Genomic DNA, 8603 nt, shown 5'->3' with positions numbered 1-8603 from the left:
ATCTTGTATCACCATTGTGATCTTCCAATGAACTGACATGAAAATTCTTAGACTAGTGCCTAGCACATGTTGCGATCATACAAGCACATTTGTTTATAAAAATAATCAATAAAAAAGATACATAGTAAATGTTTTTCTAGAAAGAGATCCTGAATAATGCCAGTGGGGAGAATCCATTCCAGGGTACAGGGAACAGTATGAGCAACCACGCAAAATGTGCTTTAGGAATAGCAAGTAATCACTAAAGTTAGAACTTTTGTGTCTGCAAAACAAAACCAGAAAGGAGAGATGGACCCAGATTACAAGGCCTCGAATGCCAGGCTAAAGTGCTGTGCATCTGTCCTGCAGTGCTAGAGGACCACTAGGAAAGTTTGAGTAAGGGAGATGCAAGAATGTTGGGGACAGGATGATTTTGTCTTGGTGTCTATGACTGTGGAACTTGGAGGCTTAGGCAATAGGTAATCATTGCATTCATAGTCAGTGCCAGACATTGTGAGCAAAACAGTCCCTGCTGTCATATAGGTTACAGTCTAGAGGAAAAAGAAGACACTGAGTAATTACACAGTTAAAAGTTATGAAGGGGAATCCCAGGATGTTATGAGATCTCATAAGGAACCTAATGTGGTTGGAGGAGACAAAGTAGGAACTTAAAGAGGTGACACCTGGCTGAGAGGTAAAGATATGCAAGAATGAGTCAAGTGGGGACTGGAGAGAGAAGAACTGGCCAAGTAGAGGAACCGCACAAGCACTGTCTCAGGCAGGAGGAGAAACAGCCCTCTAGACCTTCTGAAAAAAGTTCCATGGAGGCACAGCCTGGGAAGCCGGGAAAGTGCTTTGAGATAAGGGAGTATTAGGCAGGGTTAAATTACCCACAGCATTAGCCGCATTGGTCAAGCCAGGAATCAATACCTGGCCAAAAGACAGGCTCCTTGAGCCTCTTCAGGCCTGAGTAAGTGGCCTGGAGTAAATATCAACTGCCTAAAGTAAACAATGCCTCTATGGGGGGGGGGGCGGTGTTTGAATATGAGAGACCCAGAAATAGAGAAGATTGACACATACTTAAAGTACAGTCAGGTGGCGATGCAGGAGCAGACACGGGCCTTGTAGACCACAATAAGGATCTTTATTTTTATTATTAAGAACAAAAACTGGTGGGAATGGTGGGGGCCTGAGTGAGAGCCACAGAAACAGATATGAAGAAGAGAGGTAGAGACCTAGCAAATATGTTCACAGTGACACTTCTCTCTTAGTTCCCTTCCTCTTGAATGTGAGCTAGACTTACTGATTTGCTTCTAACAGAATGCAGCAAAAGTGATTGTGTGTGACTTCCATGATTAGGTTATAAAGAGACTGTGGCTTCCATTGTGAGTATGAGCATTCTCTCTTTCTCCCTCCCCCTGACCCCCACTCCTAAAAGCCAGCTATAATGTTGTGAGCAGACCCATGGAGAGACCTACACAGTGAGGAACTGAAGGTACCAGCCAATAGCTAACAAGGAACTGAGACCTGCAAACAACCACATGAGTGATCTTAGAAATTATAGTTATCTTATGCTCACTTCGGCAGCACATATACTAAAATTGGAATGATACAGAGAAGATTAGCATGGTCTCGGGCAAGGGCGACATGCAAATTAGTAAAGCATTCCATATTTTTTTTAAAAAGACAGAAATTATAGTAATCTTAGTCCAGCTCTAATCAAGCTTTGAGACTACTATAGTCCCAGATAGGACCAGCTAAGTTATGCAACTTGCAAGTTCACAACCTTCAGAAACTTTATGGCATAAGAAATATGTTGTCTTTAAGCTGCCAAACTTTGGCATAATTTGCTATGTAGCATTAAACAACAAATATAGATAGGTGAATAAATCAATATTATATAGTAGAATTCCTAGGACTTTGTGATCATAACTTTTGGGTACAGGGGGAGTAAAAAGGATTTTGAGCTCTGGGTCTGGCTTACTGAGTTTCCATTTTAGAAAAGGATTAGGAGCATATAGGAAAACTTCAGGAGGAAGAAAATAATTTCCATTTTGAACTCCATGAATTTGAACTTGAGATTTTCATGTGGAAGTGTCCCTAGGGGTTTAGAAATATGGAAAAGTGTTAGAGTGGTGAGGGTTATTTTAACAGAACTTATTTGGATAGAGGAGAACCACTGCAGTGGAGAGCATTTCCATGGAGGGCAAAAATATAAAATAAAGACAGATGATAGGCAAACTACAAGGATTGAAAATAAGTCTGGCTCCAAAGGAGGAAAAAGAGAGTACTACTCAGAGGAAAAAATAAAGACTCTAAATGAAGTTTTGTATTAGTCTTCTATAACAAAGTACCTGAAGCAGGGAAACCTCTGAAGAAAAGAGGTTTATTTAGCTCATTGTTTTAGAGGCTGAAAGTTGGCACACTCTGGAAATCCCTCCTCCCACCTTTGCTGAATCACCTCATGGTGGGTGGCAATGGTAGGAGTATGTGTGGGAGGAATAAATCACAACATCAAACAGGAAGCAACAGAGGCTGGAGTTTAGTAGTCCCTTCTGAGGAAATGCCCTCCATCAATCGAAGAACCTCCCACTAAGCCTACCTCTTAAAGAAACCACATTTCCTAACAGTATTATCCTTGGAACCAAACTCCCAACACATGAGCCTTTGGGAAACACTCAAACTAAATCCAAACCATAGCAAAATTTTGATAAGGAGAAGGTGGGTTTTGTTGTTGTTGTTGTTTTGGGGTTTTTGGCAATAACTGGGGATCAAACCCAGGGGTACTTTACCACTGAGCTACATTCCAGTCCTTTTTTTATTGTTTATTTTGAGACAGGGTCTCACTAAATTGCCAAGGCAGGCTTTAAACTTGCAATCCTCCTGCCTCAGCCTCCTGAGTAGCTGGGATTATAGGCATGTACCACTTCACCCATCAAGGAGAGGGTATTTAACAATGTCAAAAACTGTAAAAAGAGATTCCTATCTCTGGAAAATCCTAACTCATGTTGTAAATCTGCACATTGGATTATCTATAAATCTCCTAGCTGGTATTAGTCAACACTAGGCTCCACAGACGAAATCAAATGTCAAGAGCTATAGGGCAGAAAACCTGCCCCTGAACTGCAGTGACCCCAGCAAAGTAAAGCTCTCCCTGGGTACCTATATGTCTTTCTATAATACCTCTCTCAAACTCTAGAATGTCTTCTCTCAAAAGGCAATGGGGATGGGGGTGGGATTATCTTTGGATAACCTGCTTTTTTTATAATGGGGATTTTTCAAGTTGAAAAACATGGAGACCTTCTCACTTACTCAGGGTAAGGATACTTGGAAGGGCTGAGAAAGCAAACAATTTCCAGGGTTATATGTCAGGCCTTCTGGAGAATTAGAACATTACTCGGAATGAAGCTGCAGTTTCTCTAGCAGCCTGTAATTCCTGAAGCTTATTCAGGCATAGGAGGGAGGGCTTTGATAAACTGAAAAAGGCTGGTGTTATTTCCTGCTCACTCTACCCAACCCTCACCAGTCAGATCCTGCTCTTCATTCCTATTCATTTATTCAGCACCTCCTATGTACTAGGTATTTTTCTAGTTTGGTAAGTTCATAAAGATGGTTGACAGAAACTCTACCCGAAAAGAACTGACTCCAGGAGAGGAAAAAGCAGATTGTCTTCTCTTTGCCTAGATTGCCTTGATCTTTACTCTTCTCTCCTTTACTGTGTGCATTTTTTTCTTTAAACATGTCTATTGATGGTTCCTCCTTTGTCTATTTCTTTACTACTCTTGTCAAGGATTCATACAAATTCTAACAGACTCTGGCTATACAAACAGGGAGAAAGCTAAGGTAGCTGGAAGAATGAATATACACCAAAAGGTCAATATACTTGGAGAAGGAAAGCAAGACTCTGGAGGGAGAAGGTAGTTATTAATTTACACCTCTATAATGCTTGAATTTTTATAAGCTTTTATTTAGAAATTATCTTTTATATTAGAAAAATTAATAAGCAAAGACCTTTTATATATAAAGAAGGAAAAGAAATGAGCGATTGGGAACAAATGGAGTTGGTAAAATTTTCCATGACTCTGTTGGCAAGATTGTTTCAGTTTCATTAAAGAAAAAAAAAAAAAAAACTCTCAAAGGAAGCATTGTGAAGTGAAGGAGGAACATACTATAAAAGTGACTGAAAAAAAATTCTCTCTTTTGTCTCTTAGATTTGCATGATTCTTATAAATTGTTTTGTGATATTTGAAATTCAAGTGACTGAATTCCCACTTTACTATAGAAAAACAATTGACATGATAAAATAAACCAGCAATTTAGAAGCTGGGATTTTAGAGGTGAGCAATGGAAAATTTGGTGGTAAGGGGCCAACAGGCTTGGTTTGGTAGACGTAAGAGCTTCCTGTACCGTGGAATGCCTACGTGTGAAATCACCAGTCAGTACATTTGCAATACCTCAATAACATGACCGTTTCTCCGCCCGTCCTTCTTCCCCACACTGAGTTCCAGTTTCAACCCAGGCTACTTACTGTGAAGCTTTACAAAGAAAGGAGGAAGTAACCTACCAATGGAGGCAGCAACCTGTTTTAAATACCACATTCTTAACCAGATGAAAGTGTCTTTAATCACATTTACTAGTAATGCTACGTGATTCAGGGTGGATGGTCTAAATCTTATATTTAATCATTTTTAATGATTTTTTAATCTTTTTTAATTTTTTTTAATCTCATTCTTATCTGATGAGAGCTCCTGTTTCTACACTCCTGTTGGATGCTAAAGATGCTAAAGGGTCTCCAAGTGGAGAAATTAACCTCCTGCTCAGTAAAAGCAAATAACTCTGCAGGGGAGAGGGCCAGTGGGGCCCAGTAATCCCCAGCAACACACCAGGGGCTGACAGAGGAAATTACCATGTTTGCAAAACTTGATAGGCTCCAGAAAGAAACCAAAGTTTAACACTTTGGCATTCCTCTTAAAAAATTAGGCAAGAAGGGCTAGGGATATAGCTCAGTTGGTAGAGTACTTGCCTTGCATGCACAAGACCCTGGGCTCAATCCCCAGCACCACACATACACACACACACACACACACACACACACAAATTAGGCAAGAGCAAAAATGGGCAAGTTACCACTTGAGGAGTGACTAGGGAGGAAAGAAATTTGGAACCTACCACACTGGAGGTAGATAGGTCTATGGAAATGACCAGTTTAGTAATAATTCAGATAGTCCATGACCCTTAGACAAATTCAAAGTGGTATTTTAAAGGGCTATTCAATTAGCAGAGCCAGTTGACAAAGCCTAGGTGGTGTTTGACTGAGAAGGCAAAGCATGAACAAATATTTTAATTAAAATTGAATGTAAAACTCATTGTGCTTAGTAATGGACTTCTTTTTTTCCATATTTTAAAAATTGTGAAGGGGCCTTTATTTTATTTATTAATTTACTTATATGTGGTGTTGAGAATCGAACCCAATGCCTCACACATGCTAGGCAAGCACTCTACCAATAAGCCACAACCCCAGCCCAGTATTTGACTTCTTGCAATTTCTCTCTCCCAATGCTTTTTTTTTTAATTTTCGGCGGACACAACATCTTTGTTTGTATGTGGTGCTGAGGATCGAACCCCGGGCCGCACGCATGCCAGGCAAGCGCGCTACCGCTTGAGCCACATCCCCAGCCCTCTCCCAATGCTTTGAGCTTAGCTCTGACGTTGTTAAATGTAAGCAAGCAGCTAATGAGAATGTGGTAGCTTGCTTCCAGGAAAAAAAAAAAAAGCACTTTGACAAAACCCCAGAAGCCAAAATTATTAACAATTCTAAAAGCAGTAACAAATGTTATGGATGATGATTCTACTGTTTACAATTTTAGAAAAATATTGTTTGCCTGTCCTTTGATTTTATGAGGCAATTTTGAAAAAACATCTATCAAAGACCTGCTCTGACTCTCCAGGTGTGAAAACAGGGTATGATGGGAAATCCAGATGGTTAAACTATCGGCAGAGATTTTATAATTTGTGATTGGTAGAGAGAAGGAAGCCTGTGTTTGAGGTACAACAGATGGGAAATGCCAACTTCATCACTTAAAGTATTATCCTCCATCCTACCCCACAATCTGGAAACAAGCAAGGAAGTTGCTCTGCTTAAGGATAGCAGTCCTTTCCTGAATGAGAGAAACCTGACAGCCCTATTTAATTTCTCTTTGGGTTAAGATGTAGCCATCATTATCTCCATTAGTTAATAAGAGGAGCTGCTGCCAGTCATTTAAAAATAGCAATCTTATTAGAATTTTTAAAACTGACACACACAATTTACAATTCTGAAGGGTCAACTGAAAAACACGTTTTTTTTAATGATGAGGGAGTCCAAATAGGCAATGAAATGTGTATGCAAACGAATACACACATACATGTGTGCACATGAAGCATAATTATATTTTGAAGTAGCAGGAATGCATATACACTTTGAATAGTCATCTTCCTTTGGAAAACACCACACACTTATGAGTTCTCATTGGCAGCTCAATCATCTCCCCCAGTCCCCTTCCTCTGGCAGCTAGAGACACTATTACTCCTTTCACACAGAAGCAAAGAGGCAAAAAGACTCCTTTAAGACCATGCAGCCAATTAGTGAGAATGAAAGAGGAATATTGTATCACACATCAAATTCTATTTAATTATCTGGTCTAGCACACTCTTCAATCTTCAGAGTTCCTTTTGTCTATCTTGGAGTTCAAAATTCTGACCTCTGTTCATCCCAATTTAGATTACTGCTAAAATAGAAAAAAAGAAGAAAACCAAAAAAAATGACCCTACCTATGATGCAGTTGAATTAAAAGAAAACATAAATTGATCTTCAAAAATAGTTTAAACTATTTTAATAGTTTAAACTAAACATTAACTATTGGTTAATGCTCATAACTGTAAATTTTTCCTTTGTTAAACTTAAAGTAATGACTTATTTCAAAATGAAACCGTAATTATTTGTAAAGATGATATAAGCAGCCTTTTGATTTGGAAGTATTTGCCAGAAAACAACTGAGGTATAAGCTAACAAATCCATATATCCACCAGGTGTATATAGTCGGGGATGGGTTTTGTTTCTATAACTGATTTTAGCTGAACTGTTCTTTTTTTGTTGTTTTTCCTAGGGAAAACTCTGCATCACTTTCAATTCTATAGATTTTTTAAAAATTCAAATAAAAAGATAAAAAGAATGAGTAGCCTTATTAAACAAAATCTTACAAATTAACTAAAGATAAAACATCCATAAGAAAAATGGTCAAAGGACATAAACCATTTTAAAATGACTAATAATTATTTGAAAAAAATGTTTAAGTTCATTAAGAATCTAAGATATGCAAATTATAGAAAGTATGATATATCATTTTTTTTCAACTTGTCAATTTGGAAAAATTAAATAGTAACATCTAATATTGGGGAATCTATGTAAAAGTAAGTGCAATGGTATACATTGCTACTATAAATTGATTCAAGTTGATTTATTAGTTTTTGATTTCTGTGCCCAATATACCCAAAAAGAATAACTTAGAGGAGAAAAAGTTTATTTTGGCTCACAAAAAAAAAAAAAAAAAAAAAACAAACTCAGAGATTTAGTGCATGGCGGACTGATCCCATTGTTCTGGGCCCTAGATGAGACAGCATATCATGGTGGAAGGGCATGGCAGAGAGAAGCCGCTCAGGACATTGGGAGAGCAGAGAGTGCCAGGGATGGGGTCACACGGAAGATGAATTCTTCCAGGCAATGCCCCCAGTGACTTACCTTCTCCAGGTATGACCAACATGCCTAAAGTTACCACGCAGTTGATTCATTCAAACGAGGGTAGATTGATTAGGTTACATCTTTTATAATCTATTCATTTTACTTCTGAATGTTTCTGCATTAACACAGGAGCTTTTGGGGCACCTATAATTTCTGAATCATTATTGATATATATATGAATATATGTACATATGTATATATATACACACATGTATATACATACATCTATGCATAATGATATATATGTACATGTGTATAATGTATATACGTATGTGTGTATGTTGATTTAAATTGATATTGTGCACACACCTTTAGAAAGGTGTACATATGTAGGTCTTCATGGAATTCCCAGCACAATTCATAAGGAACAGCATGTGCGTATTTCTGTGTGTGTGTATATGTATGTGTGTGTTTCAAATCCTTAAAAGAGTGCCTATTCTTTTACTTAGCAATTATATATCCAGAAATTTATCTAAGAAATCATCACAGATGTATTCAAAGATATAATTATAACTTTATAATGTGTATCATTAGAAAGTTATATACATTATCAAAAACTTGGAGGTAGCCTAGATGTCCAACAATAGAGGATTGCTTAAATACTTTATAAAATATTCATACAACACTCCAGAGGCAGAAGAATGTTTGATGTTCATAACACATTAAGCGAAAAGGAGATTTCAGCATTTCTTCAGGTTTAGTTTTGTATTTACATACCAAAAATAATTTTTAAAAATCTGGGGTTGTAGCTCAGTGGTAGAGTGCTTGCCCGGCATATGTGAGGCACTAAGTTTGAACTTCAGCACACATATAAATATATGAATAAAAGTCCATCAACAACTAAAAA

At 37.8% G+C, this 8603-nt stretch overlaps 1 non-coding gene across 1 annotated transcript; it reads left to right on the top strand.

The window, feature by feature from the left end:
* Positions 1-1550: 1550 nt before the first annotated feature.
* Positions 1551-1656, top strand: LOC125615440. The gene has a single exon (XR_007346095.1). It is a non-coding gene; the product is annotated as a U6 spliceosomal RNA (small nuclear RNA).
* The last annotated feature ends 6947 nt before the right edge of the window (positions 1657-8603 follow it).

This window comes from Marmota marmota, unplaced genomic scaffold (assembly GCF_001458135.2).
Source record: "Marmota marmota marmota unplaced genomic scaffold, marMar, whole genome shotgun sequence".
NCBI classification, from domain to species: Eukaryota; Metazoa; Chordata; class Mammalia; order Rodentia; family Sciuridae; genus Marmota; species Marmota marmota.
The sequence above is the reverse complement of the archived record's forward strand: the minus strand, read 5'-3'. Positions and strand labels throughout refer to the sequence as shown.